Source organism: Hippopotamus amphibius, chromosome 3 (genome assembly GCF_030028045.1).
Source record: "Hippopotamus amphibius kiboko isolate mHipAmp2 chromosome 3, mHipAmp2.hap2, whole genome shotgun sequence".
Lineage (NCBI taxonomy): Eukaryota > Metazoa > Chordata > Mammalia > Artiodactyla > Hippopotamidae > Hippopotamus > Hippopotamus amphibius.
In genome coordinates this window covers 25,292,089-25,316,948 of record NC_080188.1, presented here as the reverse complement: position 1 = coordinate 25,316,948, position 24,860 = coordinate 25,292,089, and the positions used below count along the sequence as shown (strand labels likewise).

Sequence of the window (24,860 nt, the reverse complement as noted above, 5' to 3'; positions counted from 1 at the left end):
TTAGTAAATACTCAATAATGTTGCCATGTCAGCATTTAAAATCTCATTAACAATGCCAGATAAATTGTTACATTAACTTAAAGTACTGCCAAATTGGCTGTATAATTTCTGAATATTAATTTGATTAAATTGGTGACAACATATAAATAACACAAATTTCAAGAAACCTATCACAAGAGAAAACCGAAAGCAGCTTACTGCATCCATCTGTATTTTTTATGTGATACAGTATATAGCCAAGTGCTGCAGAAATACCATTCTTAGAAACCAAGAATATATGAGTAGTTTAAAATTTACAGCATGCCTAATCATTATGCAAACTTACACTGGCAGGTAGACGTTAGAGATATCATCAAATATGATATCACATAGTAAAAGTTGTATTTAGCTAAATATTATAGAGTAAAATAGCATATTCCTTTATGATGCTGCTTATAAAGGAGAGACTGCTGGGAGCCATAGTAGCAAACTAACATTTCCTTTTTCTCTGGTAGTGATGGCCTTTGGGAGCTTGAAGCATTGCTACTAAAACATGTTTAGCTTGAATGTGTAACCTGCTGTGAATTATAAAATATTAAACTCTTAACTTTTTCCCTTAGACTGATATGAAAGGAAACCCTCAACAACGTATTTTCCAGAACTGTAATCCATGTGTAATCTCTATGGTAAATGTCATCAGTTGCTTAAAATGGTAAGCCCACAGGAAGACACCACCTTTAAGAACTGCAATGTAATAATAATCTTCTTGATTGAATAAATATACTTGAGAGTCAGAGTTTGCTTGAGAGGGCACAACTTAAAAAAGAAATTTGAAGCTTTTTCAAAGCAGGGAAGTATGCTCTGTTTCTATCCAGTCAAGATGACTTTTTTGCATTGTTTCGCTTCAACTTTTTTTTTTTTTTTTTTACTGATGACTAAGAGATTCTGACTTCACTTCCTGCGTAAATTGTAGAGCTGTTTAAGGTAATTTACAATCACATAGTGGTTGTCAAGATATTCTAACCTCAGCTTCATCAACCCCATCACCCTCATCATACATTTAAAATAGAACAGGAATTTTATGCTTTGCTGAAAAATAGGTTATATGTGTATTATGTTTCTACTAGTTGGCTTGAGAGTTAAGAATTTTAAAATGGAAAAGAGTTCATTCAATACATCTCTATTGAATGCCTGCCGTATGCTTGGCACTGTCCTAGCCATGGGGAGTACAGCAAAGAACCAAATAGATACAAATCCCTGCCCTCTTGGAACGAGCATTGTCTATTGAGGAGAGATGGGAAAAGGAAAAAAGGTAAATGAGAAAGCATATAACCTTTCAGGTGGTAAGTTGTTGTGATAAAGTCAAAACAAGATGATGAGGATAAGAAGTGCTGGGTGGGGGAGGAGGGTGCTGGTTGGGGAGTGTGTGCTGTTTTATACAAGGTACTCAGGGAAAGCCTCACTGAGAATATGATACTTGAGCAGTAATCTAAAGGAAAGGAGAGAGAAAACTCATTCAGGATTCTGGGTACACACATTCCTGGCAGAGAAAACTAGAACAAAGGCCTTGTGAAGGGAGTGTCTGGAATGTCAGAGGAACAGAAAGGAGGCAGGTATGGCTGGGGCCACAGGAGTACAGGGGAAAGTGGGTAAAGGTAAGATCAGAAAAGTAGCTAAGGCCAGAATGATTTTGTTGGCTAAGTTAAAGTTTGGAATTTTATTTTGAGTGAGAAGGGAAACCAATGAAATGTGGGAGCAAAAGAGGAACATGACCTGACTTGGGGTTTAAGAGGATCTCTCTGGCTGCTTCGTTGGGTACTATGGCTTGCAGAGGTTTGGTACAGAAGCAGAGAAATTTGTTCAAAAGTTTTTGCCATAATCCAGGACTCACAATAACAGTGGATGTGAGAAGTGATCAGACTCTGAACATAGCAGGAAGGCAGAGCATTTAGGACTTGCGGATGGATGGGATATGGGATGTGGAAGAAAGAATGATCCCATGCAATGGACAATCTGAGCAATTAGAAGAACGGCATTGCTTCTTTCTGAGACAAAAAAATATATATGGGAGTAAAAGTCTAGGTCACAATGAAGGTTGGGAATCTGGATTTGTTTTTGGACATGTTAAATTTGAGATACACATTAGACTTCTATATGGAGATATCAAGTGGTCGTTGGGTCAAGAGTCTGGAATTCATGCTTGAGATCTCTGACTCTGAGAGCCATTAGAGTGAAGTTGATATTTAAAGCCATTATACTAAGTGAAGTCACTCAAGGAGTAGGTTAAAAAAAGCAAAGATATGAAAAATGATAATCCAAAGTTTAAAAGTTGGGAAATAATGAATAACAGCACAGGGAACTGGGAAGGAGTGGTTGACAAGGTGGGGAGAAACCTAGATTAAGTGGTATCCTGGAAGGCAGATGGACAAAATATTTCAAGAAGAAGGGAAAAATGCAACATTTTTGCTAAGATGACTGGGAACTGACCATTAGGTACAGCAACACGGAAGTTTTTATTGATCCAAATATACATTATCTTGGTGGAGTTAGTAATTTCAATGGGTTCAAAAGGAAATGTGTGGACAGAAATTGGAGGTAGTGGGTATAGACAATATATTTAAGAATTTTTGTTGTTAAGAGAGAGAGGTGGGACTGTATTAGAGATAAAATTTACCATGGAAAATAGGAAAAGGGACTTTTTTGTTTACTTGTTTGTTTTTCTGAATGGGGAAATGGAAGATCCTAAAGAGGTGGCACTGTGAAGGATTATGATGGACAGGCTTGGAAAGAAGACATTTCTAGTCAGAAGAGCATATTTAAAGCACAGAAGTGTTTTAGGAACAGCACCAACAGATGTGGCTGGAGAGTGGGTTCCTGGGGGCATAAACTGGAGTGAAGAAAAAAATACAACCAGAAAAGTAGATGAGGGTCAAATGGTAGAAACGATTGAATATTTGCTTAGGAATTTAAATTTTAAGTGATGTAAAAAGAATCTGCAGAGGTTTTTTAACAGGTGTGTATTTTTAATGGTAACTCTGGAAGACTGGATTGGAGTGTACATTGGAGAATTGAACAGAATGGATAGAAATAATTAGAAAATAATTTTAGTTTTGAAGAGGAGGAATTAAGGCCTCAATTAAGAGGTAGAAATAGGACAGATCTGAGAAATGTTTTGAAAACAGATAATCAGAGATTGAGGGGAAAAGGAGTTTGATGACAACACTAAGGTTTCTGGGGGTTTAGGAAGACTGATAATGCTTTTAACATGGGTAACAGAAGAGGAAAATATGGGTTTGGAAACAGTGGAGTTCTATTTCATGCCAGGTTTCCTGGTTCAAAGCTGATCTAAATTAATCCTACGTAGGGAGATTCAATGCATACTCCAAAAATAGGGATGGGAGGAAAGAAGGCAAAATTTAGAGAAGAGATTAGATTGGAACAAAAATCCAGAGGGATCAAAAGGCAAACCTGGAGAAATCTTCATGTCTTTGGAGAAAGACAGGGCTCAGCATCTCTCCCTGTTGTTAATTTTTCACTTTCCCAAATTCAGGTCTTCTTTGTTCTGGGCACCTAAGCAACGGCTCTCAGAGCCTTGACAGTGGATCCATACATCTTAGAGCTGATATATTAAACAGATTGACCCAAAATAGAAGGCACTTTGTTGAGATACAAGTCTCAACCACTTAACACTTACCCTAACAAAGAGTAGAGACACAACTAACATATCATCTGGGATCTATTGTGTCTCCCTCCCCCACCAAAAACCTTTTTCAAGATAACTAAATGTTATTTAACAAATAACTTTTTCAATGTCAATTTATACTAAGATTAACCTATTTTTTTTGAAGCTTAAATAATTCTGAGATCCCAGGTTCATCAATGGTTTCATTCTTTTACGTATTTCAGATGGGGCCATCCTTTCCTCCCTCACTTCTAGCCTAGAGATAACAAAGCAGAAAAATCATCAGTTACTCAGTTTGCAGGAGTTATTCAGTGTTTGGCTAACCAGAAAACTGACAAACCTTGACTGCACCCAACAACTTGGAGTTCTCATATCAAGACGAATTTAAAACAACGGAATCTCAAGACACTGCCATTCACCGCACATTGGGATTCTATTCTGAAATATCCAAAGAGTTTATTTTTCTCTTATCTTAAAGTTCTTTGCACAATACTTTCTTTATCTTCCTTCATGTTTTTATAATGTCAGTTTGTGAATGGAGCTATCATTGTGAGTGACAAGCTGCCTAGCTAATCTGGGAGAACTGAGAAATTGCATAGCTTCAACAAGGAGGCAGTTTTCCAACTTTTGCTAAAGGGAAAAAAATCATGTCTGCGTGAAATAGACAGTGCCCATTTGAGTGCAAGAGAAAAAAACCTTTATTATGCAAGAGATGAAACATTGTTTTTATTAAGAAGGGTTGTTATTGGTTTGAGGCAGCACTGCACGCTGGTGTGTGGGTTTTAATGTGCCATTTGTCTTTCCAACATCTACTGCCATTTAAAATGTCACCAGTTTTTCCCAGTGGTGAGGTAAAACCATGGGAACGGCATTCAAAGCACTTCTCAGAGTACAAGCCAATTTTAACAAATTCATAATTAAAACCCAGCCAAATCTCTGCTTGCACTGCCAAAGTCCTTCCTGTGTATTTCCCAATTAAATATCCTTTCTGGGAGGAAGCAAGCTTCTGGGGATGCCAAAAACTGAATCACTAATGTCTTTATAACAATGAGACCTTTCTGTTCTCATACCGTTTTCAGATACCCTAATCCCATTGGCCTTCACAAACATTTTGAAAGATAATGCATCCATTATTTCATTCAATAGATATTTACTGAACACCTACTACATACCAAACACTGTTCTAGACTCTGGGGATGCAACTGTGAGAAAAAAAAAAAAAAGTGTCTTTGCAGTCACGGTACTGCCATTCCAGCAGGGAAAGCAAACTATAAGTGAATAAATAAGTAGGTACATACTATAATACTAGTTTGATAAATGCTATGAATTAAAATAAGCAAGAGAAGAGAGTGACAGGGCTTGCTGCTTTAGTTAGAAGACACAGAAAGGCCTCACTGAACTAGGAACATTTAAATAGAGAACTAAGTGAGGGTGTAACATTCCAGGAAGGGAAAAAGCAAATGCAGAGGCCAGAGGCAGGCCCACCTTCAAGCTAATGAGCTGAAGCTTTAAGACCCCTCATTTGATCAGATCCTGCCAAGACCCTGGGAAGGGCCCTAGCCTAGTGTTCACAGGGTCATGTATTCCTTATGAAATAAATTTGCACAATATGGAATGCTGCCCACATTGGTTATATTTGCTGTCTCTTTTGATTCCTACCCCTCCTTCCACCATTCTTCCCTCCTTCCTGTCAGGTAGTGTTTGAGCAGGCAGAGGCGTTGTTGGGACCATGAGGAGACTAATTTAGTTTGGTTTTCATGGGTTCATGTGGTTTGCAGTCACTTTTGATGTAAGCTATTGCTGGCTTCCCACTGTTGGAGTCCAAGTACATGCCTACATCCATCATACTGAGGCGTAGCAGCCAGTTACTTAATAAAAATACTGTTAGGATGTTTGTCAGCTTATCCAAATTTGTACATTGCAGTGATTTATTTTTCACTCTAAATATTCACTTTTATATCTAATTTTTGTATTCTCTTACCTAAAAAGCACCCCTCAAATTGTATGTGTTGGGCTCACAGCACACATTAGACCCTGAATGGGGAGTGTGCTTGGCATGTTCAATACCTACATGGGTGGAGGTCCACAGGGATCAAGAAAAGTGAATAACAGGGAGAAAGATGAGAGATGAGAGAGGTTGCCAGGGAGTTTCCTTAGGGCCTTAGAAACCAGTACAATGTCTCTGGGTTTGGTTTAAGTAAGAGAGGAAGCCATCAGAGGGTTTTAAATAGAGAAGTGATTTTTTTTTAGATTCCACACATAAGTGATATCATACAGTACTTATTTTCTCTGTCGGACTTATTTCATCTAGCATAACGCCCTCCAAGTCCATCCAGTTTGTTGCAAATGACAAAATTTCATTCTTTTTTTAAGTGATAAAACACAAAAGCAGCAGATTCACTGATATAGAGAAAAAACTAATGGTTTACCAGCGAGGAGAGGTAAAGGGGAAGCACAGTCTAAGGGTCTAGGGTAAAAAGGGTCATTATTGGATTACATGAAACCATGGGTGTGAAACTTTTGAAAATTGTAAAGTACTATAGAATTTAAAGTCTTTCATTCAACAAAAAAGACGACAAAAATATAGAGAAGGGGTATAATATGAATGGTGTTTTGGAAATAGCCCTCTGGATTCTATACAGAGAATGGATTCGAGGGTGGCAAAATTGGCAGCTGGGAGACCAGTTAGGAGGCTTGCAATGATTCAGGAAGAAGATGATTTGGCTTGGATTTGGGTGGTAGTCATGAATGTGGTGAGGGTGGTCAGATCTGGGATATATTTGAGGGTATACCTGACAGAATTTGTTGATGGGTTGGATGTGAAATGTGAGAGAGTCGCAGATGGCACCAAGATTTTGGGCTTAGGTCACTGAGCCAATGGTGGTACCATATTTTTGATATCAAAACTACTGAGGGAAGAACAGGTTTGGAGTAAACTCAAGATTTTCTGTGTATAGAAATTGAAATGTTCTCCATACATCCTGTGGGAGATATTGGTTTCATAAATTTCAGTCATCAATGTACTACTGTTGGTATTTGAAGACATGGACTGGATAAGGCTACCAGTAGGTGAGGAAACCAAGACAGAAAGAGTTGAAAATATATGGTCAAAGACTCACTGCTTATTATGAAAACACCAAGTCTCCTGACTTCAAGCAGAGTATTCTTTCCATACACAATTTCTATGAGAATTAGAAAGATAATAAGGAAATCTCCTTAATGTTATGGAAAGAGTTAGAAAATTCTGCTTTAGAGGAAGAAAGGTAAAATATTATAATCTGCCTAGAGATATACTTAAATATTTAAATCATGTCATATAACTAATTTAAAATAAATTGCCTCATCTGTTTTGCTGAGTTTTCCCAAAATGGTATTTAAAATATACACACCATCAGCCCGGAGTGAGCCCTCCCCGCCCGGGGTCCCGACGCTCTCGGTCTCGGTCTCGGTCTCGGTCTCGGGGAGGCCCAGACGCGCCCGTCGCAGGCCTGGCCGGCGAGCGGCGGGCGGCGGGCAGGGGGCTGCGCTGGGCGGGAGGCGGCGGCCCCCGGCTTGCGCGCCCAGGCCTGCGCGCCCGTCCTCCGGCGTCCGGTCACCGAGATCCGCCGCCCCTCCCTCCCCAACCCCGGCCGCACCATGGCCCTGAAGGCCGAGCGCGCCGCGCTTGACTGCTTCGAGGTGACGCTCAAATGCGAGGCAGGGAAGGACGACGAGGAGGCCATGGTGGTGGGCGTCATCCCGCGGCCCGAGCCGATGCTCGAGTGGCCCAGCAGGAGAAGACCCCACCACCAAGGCCCAACGTGCTGGAGGCTGGCAGTGACGGCTGTGAGGAGCCCAAGCAGCAGGTGTCTTGGGAGCAGGAGTTCCTGGTGGGGAACAGCGCGGGAGGCAGCGGGAGGGCGCTGTGCATGGTGTGTGGGGCCGAGATCCGGGCCCCCTCGGCGGACACGGCGCGCGCCCGCATCCTGGAACAGCATCCTCACACCCCGGACCTGAACCCTTCCGAGAAGAGCGACATCCTGGAGGCCCGGAGTGAGGGGGTGGCCCTTTTGCAAGACTTCAGAGCCCAACAGCCGTCCCCGCCCCACACAGACTCAGGCCAGGATGTCGATGTAGACCCAGACTCCGACCCGGACCCTGCCAAAATGCCAGCGGAGATGGTCGTCCCCCTCGACTCTGAGGACAACACATTTCTCCCCAGGAGGAGCCGACCCAGGGGACTCCGCCCTCTGGAGCTTCCCGCGGCCCCAGTCCCAGAGCGGGTAGGCAAGAAGCCGCGTGGTCAGAGATGGAAGGAGCCCCCTGGGGCGGAGCCGGTCAGAAAGAAAAGAGGCAGACCCATGACCAAAACCCTGGACCTGGACCCGGACCCGGACCCTGACCCAGACCCCGCCTCGCCTGACTCACCCACCGAGACTTAGGCGGCTCCGGCCGAGGTCCGACACTTCACCGACGGCAGCTTTCCCGCCGGCCCGACGGCAGCTTTCCCGCCGGCTTCGTCCTCCAGCTCTTCTCCCACACCCAGCTCAGGGCCTCAGACAGCAAGGCCTCGCCCAGAGAGGGGAGAGTGGCAGAAGGAGGCCTTCTCCAGCCGGAAAGCCCCGCGCCCGCTCCCTCCCCGGGGCTTCGCGGGATGCTGGATCTCCAGGTTATCCGCGTGCGGCTGCAGGAGCCCCCGGCAGTCGGCCGTCGGCCTCCTGCAAGACTGGCCCAAGCACCCCCAGGGCACCGAGGGTGTGGGAGCAGGTGTCGGAATCCAGCACCGCTGCGGGGGCAGCCAGAGGCAGGGAGTGGTCTGCAGGGTCCTGCTTTTCCGGGGTGGGTGGGAGGGAGGGAGGAGGCTGTGTCCCGCTTTGGTTTATCGCTCAGAGCTGCGCAGCTGGCCACCTGATGGAGAGAGTAAAACCAGGTGCCAAGGCAGGTTGGAGGAGAGGAAGGCGGGTAGCCTCCGCCATTGCTCGGGGGTACTGGAAAATGTCTCCCCCAGGCCAGGCGTGAGGCCAGGCCCTGAGGGGGAAGGTTGTCGTGCGGGAGGGCATTGGGCCTGTGGAGAACACGCACCCCATAGTTTTGCTCACGCAGATGTCTCCGTCCCCTGACCTCCTCCCACCCTCTCAGCCCCCCACCATTCTCCCTCGGCACAGTGCCTTACACAGGAGGTGGTCGTGATGGTGTTGAACGGAGTCCCACTACGTCGGGGGGACGCCTCTCCTCCCCCACCTGTTCAGGCTCCTAAACCAGGAGGCCTCCATTACCTCTCCCCGCTTCATCCCCGCAGGTAGCTGAAGCAGCCTACCTGGGGGCTCGGTCACTCATTCTCCTGTTCACCTCTTTTCCTGTTGCATATATCTCCTTTGTTGACAATAAATTATTTTTTATTATAAATAAAATAAAATATACATACCATCAAAGAACATTCTAGATAGGCCAAATTTCCAAAGAAAGGCATAGTATTTTTCTGGTGGAGACAGGTTTCCATTGTGTCAGCAAAAATACCGAGCAATAAATTAATCTCTGGCTTGTCAAAAAAAGACATTGCTTCAAGCTTGACCTGAAGGAGTCACTGGAAATCTGATGGGAATCGCTCAGAACTGGAAAAATCCTTTTGAGAAAATGACCCTGTCTGGTTTTTACCCTGTTCTTAGTGGAATTTGGTATAAATGGCTTACAAGTGCCCCTTAATGTGATATAGTTCAAATGCTATCAGCTGTGTCACATCAGATTGGAGTGGACTCACCAGGACTTCGAGACCCAATAAGGTGCAAAGTGGCATAAATGAAAAGACCTCATAATACTAAATAATGCAGTAAAGTCTCCAAGGAGAAGATAAATATGACTCTGATCTGCCCTGGCAGCATCATGTTTGTCATTACTACAGAATGCAGAATTCAACATGGGAATGAAAAATAAGAATGGCTATTACCATTTGAGAGTTGAGAGGGACTACACTGAAATTCCTCTGAGGAAAAACAGCACACATTACAAAATGAATCAAAAGAAAGTATTCACAATGTAGTCACAGAGTGATGAGCATTTTGGGGAGAAACCATGGGCTGATAAATTAGATACTAAGAAGACCACCTCCCCAGAGGAATTACTCTGAAGATGAGACATTTTCCTGCATTGAGTTAAATGCTTTCTATGTAGCTACTGCATGAATGAAGAAAAGGCGTTTTGGACTTGGCCTTGCTCAAGACATGACTCGTTTCTTTTATTTCAGTTTATTCCTTAAAACTCTGTTTGAGTAACTGCAGATAATCCACCCAGCTAGTAGCAGAAAAGCAAGTTATTTTCTTGGCAGGATCTACTAAGAGAGCCCAACTGCTTCCAAATTCCAGCCTGTTCCCTTCTCCCTCACTGTTTGAGTCTAGCAAACAAAAAGTAACAATTTTAGTCATCTCTTTATCTTGCCTACAACACTCCTCAAAACTTTGAATTATTTTCATAGAAGAGACTAATAATCCAGCAAAAAAGCTCTATACATGTAGTTCACTTTCGTTAGTTTCATTAGAATGAATGGGATAGGGAAAAATAAGAAGTCATTCTTTTCAAAATCAGGTTTTACCCTGGGAAGGTTGACAGTTCAATTACAGATGTACAGGTTTCCAACCCAAAGAGAAATTCAAATCATGTGTCAAAGCCTTTTGAAAAATAGGGACATATGGAAGCATTATTATATTGCTGGCAAAATATTTTTGAATAAGTGGATTTGATAGCTATTTTTTAGTAATTTTGTGTTTCATAATGATGGGATAGAAGATTAAATATGTTTATTGTAGATTCACCATGGGACATTAATTCTTCAATTGAAACCATAAAATCCTGGAATTGGACATTTACTTTTAACAGCACAATGCTTAAGACAAATAATAGTATGATTTCGCCAACCAACTATGAATAATGTAATAAAGAACAAATGGGGAAATGGTGAGGGCCAACACTGCAGGTTCATTTTAAAGTGCCATCTTTCTTCCGCAGCTTACATGACTCATTCTAAGGCATTTCCGTATTGGAAATTAATTGAAGCTGCTGAGTCCACTGACACCGCCTGGCAATCTGCCCCTGTGGAGATGAATGTTAAGGTGGGAAATTCTGAGGGGTCACAAGAGTGCCGCTGGCTTCAAGAGAGATGTAAAAGTCAAAAGAAGAAATGCTTTCTACCAAACAGCAAACTCACTTTATAATTCTTTACTTGTATTTACTATAACTGAAAATTGCATATGGAAATTAATTCCACTGAGAGAAAAACAAATAATCCTCACCAACGTAAATGCAGAAATGTTGACTTCGCTCTGTAGTTATAAGGCAAACTCCTGGAAGCCGAGATATTTCCGTGGGTTTTTTCCTTTCACTTATGGATGACAAAACAACAGTTCACTTGCTCTGAGATTTAGTATGTATGATAGCCTAAAGGTAGTCTTACACTCAGAGTCTGGTGGGCCTGTATTTATATACCGTTCCCTTACTTGCTGTGTAGTGTTGCATTTGGTTTACAGACTGTCACCTATGTCGAACAGATGTTTACCATTGGAGGTCATATTCATGTCTTAAGATTGTTGTGGCAAATAGAAATTTATGAATTGTAGAGCATGGAGTTTGTGAACCATGTCTGAGGGGGTTGACCCCAGAGTGTTGTCATTTAAGTGTATTTATTTTAAGATAGCAGAAGATCGTGGAAAAAAAATATGTGAGCGATCAGTAATGACGCCATTCTTTGGCGCTTGCCTTGTGCCATTAACAGAAATTGAGAATATTGGAAATGCTAATTTGGAAAAAAAATAGGTTATAAGTCCATCTGTGGAATAGTGCATTTGAGAACTGGTCATTTTTTAAATTGTAAATGACTAGCAGGCAACTGAGTAAAGGACTAAATGTGTGAAGCATCGGTCAGGGCTAGAGCTATGTATTTGTAAGTCACCAGCATATGAGTTATATTTAAAGCTATAAAATTGGATGTGATCTCTAAAATGGATATTTTAGAGGAAAGACTTGGCCTTCCACAACTCATCTTTGGCTATCAGAGACACAACACTGGGCTCAATGTATTATAGATTTTATTTAGCATGACATTTCTTATATTTTTGTCTTAGGTTTTTATGTTGCACTGAGAAAATATCTTTAGAACTCTACAAAAGTCTCTACTATTAAATGGCTTTTAAGATCTAAGACACCAGGCAACTACACTAATAGAAGTAACCTGTAGGAACTTGTCATACAAAACAGAAAGTTCAAAAGGCTTAGTCTTACCACAGGATGTCACATACCACAAAGCAAACTCAGGGGTGAACAGTATGCTTTCTCATCCCAGTCAACCACAGGTGAATAAAAGTGGACTGTGGAAAGACTAGGAAGTGATTCCTATTTGGAGTAGTCCTAACCTTCCATAGTGTAGAGAAATTTCTCTAAGACCAAATTAGCTCATAACACTCTTCCTTGATTTTGCTTAGCATAAAATACCATATTGAAGGGGTATTTGGGCCAACTGAACTGACACTTTTCTCCAAGATAAATTAAACTCAGCTTCAAAACTGAATATTGCAATCTTCTCGTTGAATACCAGTTCATCAATTAATCAATTAATAAGGTGGACCTTAGCATTGGTCTTTACTTTTTAAAAAATTTTTTTAATTACACTCAGAGTCTGGCGGGCCTGTATTTATTTATTGGAGGTGTTGGGTCTTCAATGCTGCACACGGGCTTTCTCAAGTTGCAATGAGCGGGGGCTACTCTTCATTGTGGTGCACCAGCTCCTCATTGAGGTGGCTTCTCTTGTTGCGGAGCACGGGCTCAATAGTTGCGGCTCACGGGCTCTAGAAGGCAGGCTCAACAGTTGTGGCGCACAGGCTTGGTTGCTCCGCAGCATGTGGGATCTTCTGAGAGCAGGGCTCGAACCCCTGTCCCCTGCACTGGCAGGTGGATTCTTAACCACTGCGCTACCTAGGAAGTCCAAGCAGGTGGATTCTTAATCACTGAGCCACCTAGGAAGTCCAGCATTGGTCTTTAGAAAGCACCACCATTTTATTTATTTTCTAACTAGAAAATGTGCCATTTATTACTATGTTTTGTTTCCTGCTTTAAATACAGTTTTGTTTTAAAAAATTATCCAATTTCCTTAGTGAACAAAAATGTATATCCATTTGGAATAGATAAAAATGACAATTACAGATTCTTCATAAAAGTAGAAGGGATTTCAAAGGTAATCTAATAGAGTTGTTTTCAAGCCATTGGAATGAAAGCTTAGCAGAAATTGCAATGTATACAATAAGTATGGAATTGCCCTATTGAGGCAGCATCCACCATTAGCTTCCTCAGCCATGAATGGCCCTCAGGGCACACCCATGAAAATCCAAGGGATGTAGTTTGAACGTTCCTAGGTAACCTAACCTTCCACTGGACATGTGAATCATCTCCCAACACGAATGCATGAATATCCAACATTTTGAAAGTCCCTCTAGTGGCATAGCTCACGAGGTCTACCTCGTCAAAGGCTTTCTACATGTCTAATTAAATTACTTCTACTGGTGGTTCCTTGTCTACAAGGCATCTGTTTATTTTTGAAAAGATCTGTTTATGCCTGAGAGAATTCAGGTTGTTTAGTCAGGCGTGATTTCCACATGTAGACTTTTTCCCAGTAGATTCTTATTTGCTTATTTGTTCAATGACCTGCCTCTATGTACAGGTCAGTGATTAATAAAAGCTTCCTGAGTGATGATGGACCCTTCTGCAGAGAAATGAACGTTTTGTTCCCTAAGTGGAAACTCTAGGTCCTATCAGCATCTCACGTCTCATGAATCCTTGGCCTTCTTTAACCTCACAGGCTATGTAAAACTATGTCCTAAATGAGTCACCTGCCTATAGATCTGTGTAGCTTTTCCAGGTGGTAGGTTTTGCTATTGCCTGTTCTCATGGAACATCTGTGCTGTGCATTGTGTGGGCCCCAGACTCCTGTCTCTTGCTCAGATTTTTGCCCTTGATCATTATTTCGTTACTTTCCCACCATAGCTAGTCACTCCCTAATACTTCTGTCGTTGATAGTCTGTATTCGATCTCCAGCAGGTGGCACACTTGTGCAAAAAAGCCGATGGAAGATGCCTTAGAGGACTGGGGCGGGGAGGGTGCGGGTGACTCGAGGTGGGCGGGAGTCAAGGAAGGGAGGGAATACGGGGATATGTGTATAAAAACAGATGATTGAACCTGGTGTACCCCCAAAAAAATAATTTAAAAAAAAAAAAGCCATGCATAGCAGGCATAGTGATTGTACTTGCTGCATGAGACCATTGCCAAACTGCTGACCTTATTTGCACAAAGGGTACACAACTCCTCTCAGGATTGGTCTGAAACTCACAGCTCATCATAGGAGATGAGGAGAAAATGTGGATTGATTTTGGAAAGTTCATTATGATGTAGTTCAGCAGGGTGGGTGTGTGAGATGGTGACGGATTACCTAAGGTTATTGTTTGTTGGACTTCAGTTGTACTGTATGTGCACTGTATATGCTACTTTCTCAGAAAAAAATTCCAGTTGGGTTAATATGCAAAGGAACTCATCTTTAATCTAAGCATTAAATGTGCTAGAATCGTCCTATCCAGGCTCTTTCCTTATGGTTTCAAATTTATGCGAGATGTTCATATTCAATCCATTGTTTTGCATCTAACCTCAACACTCTGGAGAAATTATTTTCTAAGATAATAATTATCATCCTAGCAATAATTTAATGGATCGCATGGTATTTTAAAAGGCTCACAAATGCCTGCTTTTTAATAGAAAAATCTGTGGGCCAGAATCACTAAAGAATCACACCCTTTCTTCCCAGATTGAACACTCATCAGAGACACAGTGAGGGAGCTATAAGTTCCTCAGTTCGTTTTGTCTCTTTCTTATTGTGAATGGCAATGTAAAAGCAGAACAAAGAACTATGTTTGGGACCATGCCTATGGTCTTGTAAACCATTTCTCAATCTCTCTCTCTTTCTCCCTCTTTCTCCTTTCCCTAGTTTATTTCAGCCAGTTCAGAGTTGGTAAAGACCACATCAGGATACAAGTTCAAATCCTTTTCTTTCCTTTCAGTCTTTCTGTGCATTATTTTAAGCAGCAACCCTCCTTCTTATCAGTTTATACCCAGGCTTGAGTCTTCTGGGCACTGATCCCAACTAATTTGTCCATTTTGAATATATGTTGCTCTGGTTTTCTTTCTCACCATGTTTGACTTGGGTGATCAAAGTGAAGACAAAGGGATTGGCTGGCATGTCTATCTTCACATGTGACCAGAGACTCCACCCTTCCTCACCCAATCCCCTGATATGGTAGGGTCTCAGGAGTCCTTGCACAAACCTAGATGTGAAAGGTTGGGAAATACAGTATCTATAGTACAACCGAACTCAAGTGAAGCGAAAACACCGATTTTGAAGAAGTGCTTTCTAAGCTGAGTTACAGAGGGTGACTTCCCGAAAGAACGTAATAAAGATAATTGATTTTAAATTTTCTTTACCAAAGAAAGAGGAGGCAGATTTTAAGACCTCGGAGAGATTGGTTCTTCCTATATTTCTATGGCTTAGTTTACAATCAATTTAAGGGTAGGAGGTAGATGGAATAGAAAGTGCCACCATTGTTTCCCAGACTGGGTCATATGTAGAATAAGAGCTGGGATCTAGATGTATCAACGGAACATGATCAGTGCCATCCTCCTGGAAGATACTTAATACACGTTCATCGATGACTTGAATTCCCTGGCCTAGGATTCACCAAAATTAGAAATTTCACTAGTAAAAACCCATTCTTGGACTTCAGCCTTTGCATTTGTCAGAGCCAAATGCCCTTAAGCAGACTTATAGAATAAGCCTTTCTCAGTGGATTAAATATGGTTATAAATGAGTTTCATATCCAATCTTGAAGGCAGGCTTTTATTGTTTTTCTTTAATAGAGGGCTAGGTATACAAATATGAAAACTCTGGGTGCCCACAGAAGGATGGGAAGGGAGAGCTTAGATAAGAGAAAGTGGGAATAAAAAGAGAATTTTGCTCAAGGTCTCTTGATCTCTAGCTGGTAATTTTTCTGACTTGTGGCAAACGGTATCTGTTTGGATGCTAACAATGATACCCAGCTCTGCCACCTTGAGAATCTCACCTTCCACCCCGCATCTCTGCATAGGAGTGTGTGTGTTGGGAGGGTGCTATTTAACTTAAGAGCAACAAAAAATGTTATTCCATTCAGGGAATGTAATTAGCATTCCAAACAATGTTTAGACAAAGTGCAGGCCCATGTAAGTGGTGTCTGCTTGGTTACCAATTGAGTGCTTTCTACACCAAAACAGGTCATTAAAAAACCCGCTACTGAACTCCTTCAATCTCAACTCGATGGATAACTGCATTAATGGAGAACATTTAATTCCAACCCATAATTAAGTTTGGCAGCCTGAAATTATTTGAGGTTAACCTTTCTTCCCTGAACATTTTGAAATTCTTCCAAAACATCTCTGTTCTAGATTATATGCTACATATCATCTATATCACCTTTCTTCCCACAAACAAATCGCTTTGTTAAACAGACACAAGAAGTATCAATGTCATTTCCCCTGGTTGATGGGTGGGAATGTTGGTTTGGAAGATGCATCTATATGAAGTTTAGAAACTAAACATATATGAGATCATCTTACTTACCGCACCCTCCACTTCAGAAATGAGAAAACTTGAAGGTAGACCCTGACAATTGGTAGACAATTCAAGGTCTACCATTATAAATGAAGTATATTTTTTCTATTATAGTTACTGATTTAAAAAAAAACTTAAATCACCTTCTTATTACTATATACAATACAATGTATGAAATAAATTTTATAAATTTCATCCAGAAACTGCTAATAAGACACATAAAACTCCTCTTGAACTGCTTTTTAGACCTCAAACCTACCAGGCAGGCATCATCTATTGATTCTCATCACGTCCTTCAGTCCAACACCCACTGCTATTCAAGAAGGTAAAGTAAACATTATGCCTAATCATTACTTGAAAGAAGAAGTGCATCTGAGAGAGTTCAACTGATTTTCCCGAGATCACATGGTAAGCAACAGGACAGCAAGAAACAGAAGCCAGTCTCCAGACTCTGGTCAACCGCTCTTTCCTCTGAAGTACCTAGACTCTTACTCTCACACCTATGTTCTGCAGGTCTCCCCTGCATTGCCTTTTGAGTTTTCAAGCTGTAGAACTGCCTGTAACTGTTACAGAGTATCACAACCAGTTCACTTAGGAAACATCTATATGCATGTATGATGGGACAAAAAACTGGTAAATGAAAGGTCAGTTTTATTTTCTCCAAAACATGGAGGAAAGAATTTTTTATTATTTCAGTATCATATTACCACAGGCCATGGGCTTGTTTTTCCATCAATCTTAGACTACTCTGCTAAAGGAATTATTAAGGGATAGAAAAAATATGTGAAATGTGATACTGGTACTCAGAATGTTTAGAGTTTAGGTAAGAAGGCCAATGCCCATGAAACAATTAGTGAATAAAAATACGAGACTTCCATAGAGCCTCTGAGAGAAAGTCACTTCAGGGCAGCGTTTTCAGTTATGTTCTGACTCTAGGGCTGTGAGAAAGATGACGTGAGGCTCAGCCCAGATCTCACATCCCTTTCAGGACTCAAACACTCATTCCTCCAGCTGAGTTCCTCTCCAGCAACCTCCCAGCTGGAGACTGTCCCTGCTCACGGTCAGTCACACCTCTTTCTCAGGGACAGCCCATATCACATGGTTGGCTGATGCAGGAGTGAGTGGATAGGGGTGGGGTATGAAGACCCAGATCACAAACCGCAATTCTAGATCTTTCCGAAGGGTCATCCTAGCTCCTGAGATCTCCTTGGGGTTAGTTATGCATTTGTAGCAACCACCTCCTGATTCAGCTTCACCACGGTGTCACCTCTCCCTTTGATCAATGAATGCTGCTGCCCTCACTTCCCGACAGGAGTTGCTCCTGAGAGCATTCTCTAATACATCCCGTTACACAGAAGCTTCTATCTCATTGTTTCAGGAGAACCCAACCTGTACCAGGGTCACATCCTACTCGTCCCTTTTTTCTCATTCCATATTCGAATTTCTTCTCTGATTTCCACTGGCATTAACTGTACCCACTAAACTCATCCTGGTCCCAAATTTCTCTCCCCGTCCCCCTCTTTTGCCTTCTCTGGATATCTCCGTTTAGTTCACATTCGGAAGTGTTCTGTCGAGCTTTCTCACTTACCTCCCTGGATTTATCTTAACATTATGAATCTTCCTGTCAACATGCCTATTCCCTAATGGATGACCCAAGCTCTTTTATCCTAAACACTGCAAAATAAAGTCTGTCTTGCGAGGGGCCTCAGGGCTCAGGAACAAAGGTGGCACAGGGCAGCTGCTTTCTGTTTCCACCAGGATAGCTGGTTTCAATCACATGGTATTTAAGTTCACTGAATGCTTAGGTAGCTGATCCACAAAGGGATAGATACATTGACAGGAAGATTCGTAACGCTATGATAAAGTCAGGGAGGAAAGTGAGAGAACTGAAGGGAAAGTTAGAAAGCACGGATTACACAGAAGGGTCAGCAGAGCCAGCAAGAGGCCAGGAACAGGATATGTGCCTCTGATGAGTTCAAAGTGTTGGTTCGGAATTGTCAGGCTTCACCATCTCTGGTACTTAAAAGGCCACAGCACAAACTGGGTCTTAAGGCACACTGTGGCAACAGAAGCTCTATGCTTCTGAGACTGTATGCAAAAACGGTTTTAAGTTGGTGGTCCATATGCTTTAATTAACTGCGTATATGCTACAGGGTTTGAATATGCTATAGGGTTTGAATGGCTAGGAAGCGCCTCTCCCCATCCCTTCAGCCCCATATCTGAATAAGTACATCCATATTCACCCATGAGATTGCAGCCTCCTTGGGAGATCAGGTAGAAAATCGGAGAGGAAACAATGACCATGCCTTACTACCATGCTCTTGTCTTTCTGTGCCCTCAATTCAAGTCTTGCCATAGTGGCATGGCCTCCGTATTGTTTCTGTGAAAAGAAGGGGACTCAGGTTTATTCAGCACCCACTAGATACCAGGTTTTCTGCTTCCTGTGTGGTGGTTTTAGTGACATTTTGTGTACAGCTAGATGTCACCTGGCATCCTTTGAGAATGAAATCAATTAACCCAAGCCCTTTATCCTTGTACTATTAAAAGTCCAGTGTTTTCACTGGGATTTTTGTACATGTCCAGATACATTTTCATGGTCACCTCTGGCTCAGATTTCCAGTCTCCCATGAGCTCTTATTATCATTCTGATCTTAAGTATATGGCTGTTCTCTTCCCTGTACTCCATGCTGACCCAGATGTGGAACTCAGCACTGCAAAACCCTCCAACAAAGTCTTTGTACGAATAATAGACTTTTTAGAAAAAGGAGAGAAGCAATGACATTTTCCATCACAATAATAAAAAACATATGTAATATTGAATAATAAAACCTCTGTTTTTGAGTCCCTCAGGCACTCGAACACTGGGAACTATTTGAGAACTTCAACGTCTTGTCTAGTTTTTCAACATTTTTGATTCCAGTCTTCCTCTTCATCCTGGTCCTCCATTTTTTGTTCTGTCCTCAACTCTCTTTGTATTATTTATTACTCAGAGAATTTTAGCTCTTTTCTCCTTCTTAAATCTAGACATATGTTATATTCCTAAAAGTCATTAACATTTCCCCTAAACAAAGAGCCAGTTATTCTGGGTCTCATCCTTTAGGACCACAGAGTAATTGGTAGAGCCTTTGAAATCCCAATCTTCTCATTCTTCCCCCACTCCCTAACATTCTCAGCAAGCGGAAAGGGCAGCCCAAAGACTTACTTTCCTACAGACATAAACTATGCCTCATTGCTTGAGAAAGAAGAAGAAGGCTTGGTGAGTATGCATGGCTTATTTTTCTACTGCCGCAACATGAGAGACGAAGATACTAACAGAGAGAGCATTCACAAAGACAGAGCTAGAACCCAGGGCGGGCCAAGTAAGGACACATCCTTTTCTACCACGTTGCTTTTCCAGAACAGAGGGTGGCCAGAGGAGTCTCCATTAACTATCAAATTAAGGAAACATAGGGGAAAAGAGGGTAGAAGGGAAGAAAAAATGGAAGAAGAAAGAGGAATTATTAATGATATTAAAATTGCATTTGTCATGGAAGTGGCTATTTCTTTCATGTATTGTGAGCAGCAAAGAATGTGAGGAGTCAGGAAACAGAATGACGCATTGTTGTTGATTTACTCCTGAAAGTAAAGGAGGTAATTTGGGGAAAAATAGTCTTTCTCCCAGTGTTGAATGTCTACCTATAGTAAGGCATTTCCAAAAGCAACTGTACAACAATGATGATAGGCAGGTATCTCTAGACTCCTCTTGGAATTAAATTTCATCAAAATTATTCTTTGCTTCCCCGAACTGTTTGCATTGGCCTTTATTTTTCCCTTTGTATCTGGAATTTCCAAAACAAATAAATAAACAAACAACTTCTTGGGGATTTCTAATTAGCATCTCTTAAAAATACATATACTTACAGGCTGACAGGAATCTCTTTTTTCTACTAATTCTCCAATAAAATCAAAAGTTAAAGGTTACAAAATAATGTATTGGTCTGGTGATTTCAATTATGAAAGACATTCTGAAATTATATATTTTCAGACCTCAGTAAAATACACAGTGCATGATGCCTGAAACTGTAACTTTTGCTGAAGCCCACTTTGCACTGCACCCAGCCCCCTACGGCAAGAACTTAATTATCCTGGAACTAAAAAAGGGAAAAGGTGGGGAGAGACAAATTAGGAGTTTGGGATTAATATATACACATTATATTATACATAAAATAGGTAACCAACAAGGACCTCCTGTATAGCACAGGGAACTATACTCAATATCTTGTAATAAACTTAAAGAATCTGAAAAAAATAGATATATATGTATGTATAACTGAATCACTTTGCTGTACACCTGAAATTAACAAAATTTCTAAATCAACTATACTTCAATTAAAAAAAGAAAATAATTACATTTTTTTAAAAAAGATAGAAAATATTTACCATATTAAGCACTTTAAAAAAAAAAAAAGGTAATAAAGTTCTGGCTTGACCTGATCTGTGTGTGACTGAACCTGTGTGGGACCCAATCTTCTGTGACGGCCCAGGGACAGTTAACTGCATCCTTGCTAAACTCCCTGTTGAGACATAGAGCACAGGTTATTCTTTAGCTGTGAGGGATGAACAAATACAGCAAGGTCTATATTGGTGATAAGAGTACTATGCCTTACGTGGTACAAAAGAAAAAAAGGTAAATGTGAAAGCCTGTAATGGCTTTAGCAGAATTTAGTGGTTTCTCAAACAGCCTAAGTTTGCATTTTCAAAATACAGAAAGACAGTTTATTTCAAGCAAGTTGTTCCTCCCTAAACTATGTTCCACAAATCTCTTCTACTTTATAAATGTACTGTCCTTCAGCAGTAAATGCTTTGTTTTTTATTTCTGTAGAAGCAAGCTAAGTGATTATTATATTGCCATCATTTCAACCAAGCCAGAAGAAACAGAGAGTTAAAATTTTTTAATACATGTCTTTAATTTTTTAAATAAATATATTTTAAATGTATATTCCTCCAGGAGACAGAAAAATGAAAAATCTCTCCTGTAAGCTATGCGGTAATAATAAGTTGCTATTTTAACCTCAAGATGCCATCTGCATTTCATAATGTAATTTCCCAGTTCTGAAAGGACAGTGATGAAATGATCTGACCTTTACATACTCCTGTTTGATTTCTCTCTCAGTGTTCAGTAAGAAAAATAAGAAGAGCTAAATATACCTGAGCCTTTTCTGTCTTTTTTACCCAGAAATGGGTCCTCTAATTAGCTTCCCTACTCTCCCCACCAAGAAGCAATTGGCATGCTTCCCCCACTTCTGTGGTTGATGCCTGCCCCCATTAGAGAATCCCGAAGTGGAGGGCAATTCTTTCTTACCACTGGCAGGAAATCTTGTGAATTGAAAAATAACAGATTTTAGATTTTCTGAGTCTTCATCTTGGACTCAAACAAACAAATCACCCCTGCAAACAAACCTGACAGGAAAAATGCTGTGTTGCCTGTTTTATGGACCATGACAAGGATGGCAATAGAGGGAGAAACAGGAACCTGGACTCCCACCAACCAACCTCTCCTCTGGTGAGAGTCATTTTTTTAAGTCTTCCATCATGAGAAGATTAAGAGGTAAGGTTTTGTCCAGGGAAGTAATCCTGCTGAACTGGAGCAAGAATACCAGCTACCCCACATGCTTAGGCTTGTTTTGAGGCCTGAAATTCAAAACTTGATTCTTTTAGGGACTTCCCTGGTGGCACAGTGTTTACAAATCTGCCTGCCAGTATAGGGGACACGGGTTCGATCCCTGGTCTGGGAAGACCCACATACCGCAGAGCAATTAAGCCCGTGTGCCACAGCGACTGAGCCCACACATCTAGAGCCTGTGAGCCACAACAAGAGAAGCCACCGCACTAAGCCTGTGCACCGCAAAGAAGAGTAGCCCCACTCCCCACAACTAGAGAAAGTCCACGTGCAGCAATGAAGACCCAACGCAGCTAAATAAATAAATAAATAAATAAATTTATATATATATATATATATATATAAAGATCTGTTTATTAACAGTACAATTCAGACCATAGTGAACTCTGAAATGGAAAGAAATCATTGTTGGATAAAATGACTAGAGGAGTATGATATTGTGATCTATAATAAGAACTATATGTTTGGTCTTTCTGCTCCCCATCTGCCTCAGTTTTTGGCAAACAGCTTGTAAAAATCCTTCAAATTTCTAAGGGCTGAGAGCAAGAAACATGTCTTTTGTTATGTCAATGAGGTGCCTTTTGGAAAGCGCCAAAAGATGGGGGCTGATTACCAGCACAGCCAACGGAGTGGTTAAAGGATTGGAACTTCCAGTGCCATCCCCTGATCTCCAGGGAGGGAGAGGGGCTGGAGATTGAATTCAATTTACAATGGCCAATGATTTCATCAATGATTCCTATGTAATGAAACTTCCATAACAACCCACAAGGACGGGGATTCAAAGCTTCCCAGTTGGTGAACACTTGGAAACTGGGGAGAGGAGTGAACCTGGAGAGGGCATGGGAGCTGTGTGCCCTTTCCCCATACCTTGCCCCACATACCTCTCCCATGAGGCTGCTCCTGATGTTATACATTTTATAACAAAAGGTGCTCTCATAGGTAAAATGTTTCTCTGAATTCTGTGAGCTGTTCTATCAAAAAAATAATCAAGCCCAAGGTGGAGATTGTGGGAACCTCTGATATCTAGCCAGTTGGTCAGAGGTGCAGGTAACAACCTGGTCTTGCAACTGGCATCTGAAGTGGGCGAGGGGACAGGCTTGTAGGACTGAACACTTAACCTGCGGAGTCTGATGCTATCCCTGGATAGGTAGTGTCAGAATTGAGTTGTGTGGGAGGACACCCAGCTGGTTTCCAGAAATTGCTTGTTGTATGTGTGGGAAGCCTCTCAGTGTGCACCCCACCTCACACACACATACACACTGGAATTGGGTCCCAGGACCCAAAAGAGGGTGTTAGACGTCCGGCTCTTAAGTCAAGCAGGCTTGAGCTCTAGACATGATTCTATCACAAATCAGCTTTCCTGGTCTCCGTTCTTTATCTGTGAAATAGGGATATTAAATGTTCCTATCTCACGTAGCTCTTATAAAAACTAATGTCAAGTAGTTATTTTGGCACCCAATACATGGCACATTTCATTATATTTTAATAACTATTTCTATTCTTGACATTAAGGGATGTCTTCTTTTCCTGTACTAAGTACAGAAGAATACACAGACTTGAACTGAAAGCATTATATTTAAATTCATTTCAACATGATTTTACTCAACCTGCTCTGTGCAAAAGGCACTTATCAGGCAGTCTTCAAGAAGCTCTTGAACACCCTTGGCATTTGAGGATTTAATGTCTTCTGAATCTCCACTTCATTAACCACCATGAGGGTTAGTGACATGACAACTTTTTCTGAGATATAAGTTTGAGCAGTGTGCATCGTAAGGTCAATAAGTTATTTGCTCCAGAAAGAGCCACTAAATTAATGACAGCCCAGCCAAGTGCCCTGTCACTGCCTCTAAGTGTGTGGTTGTATCTTCTTCTTGAATTACATATACTCTAAAGGTGATCAAAATGTGGGGAGTTTTGAAGACCTTACAATAGATTGTTTGTAAATATCAAGTAAAAACCTTAGAAGTTCAAATTCCTCAATTGGGAAGGGTCTTCGAGAAGTGTTCTTTCTCTCGTCACCCTCTTGCCTTTGGATAGAAGAGCCATATAACCCAACTAGGACAGATATAATTATCTTTTCTTATTCCAAAGCTTTCTAAGGATGGACACTTCCCAGATATTCTTTGTAGCTGCTTCCAGCATCTTCTCACTCATTACAGTCAAGATGTTCTCCCTTATGTCCAACCTAAACTTTGCCTCTTTCGTCAAGTTAAGAGTTCTCTCAGAAGGGGCATAAAATCCATTCTCTCTTCCCATTTTCGATAAGTTCCTAACAGCACTTAAGTAACACCTGGCACGCAAACAGGTCCAAGGCAATTTAAATAGGTGAATGGATCAAGCGTTTTTATAAACCTGAGGTTATAAAGGAAGCTACTCCTTAATCTTTACAAAATTTAACTCTGGCCTAAATAATATTAATTGCTAACGCATTTCATCCTAGGACCTATTTTGCAAAGTATTAATAATGTTTCCAATCTTTGAAACCTCTCTATGTGTAAATGTTATCAGAAATAATGATGTTTTATGACCTAACTGATTTAGTGGCCTTCCTATCACACATAGACACTGACTCCAATCTACCTGGGTGCAAATCACAGCTCTATCACCTATTGCTGTGTAACCTTGGGCAAGTTTCTTAACTTTTCTATGCCTCAGTTTCCTTACCTGTAAAATAGAGATGATAATGATACATACAGCTGCATTACGAATTAAGAGGGTTAATATTTTTAAAGTACTTGGAATGGTAACTGCTTTGTAGATGTACTCAATAAGTTGTAATATTATTACTAAGACTCTAAGATGATTTTCTAGATCTTACACTTCATATCTGATTAGTCTTAGTAATCTTATCTCTACAAACTTCTTAGTACTATTTTCTCTGCCTGAAATATCCA

The 24,860-nt window shown here is 41.1% G+C and overlaps 1 protein-coding gene and 1 pseudogene across 2 annotated transcripts in view; one reads left to right on the top strand and one right to left on the bottom strand.

Annotated features, from left to right (window-relative positions):
* The window catches only part of GABRB1 (gamma-aminobutyric acid type A receptor subunit beta1), a 414,382-nt gene that overhangs the window by 375,676 nt on the left and 13,846 nt on the right, over positions 1 to 24,860 (bottom strand). The window lies entirely within an intron of this gene.
* LOC130847961 (spindlin interactor and repressor of chromatin-binding protein-like) lies at positions 7,298 to 8,760 on the top strand (annotated as a pseudogene).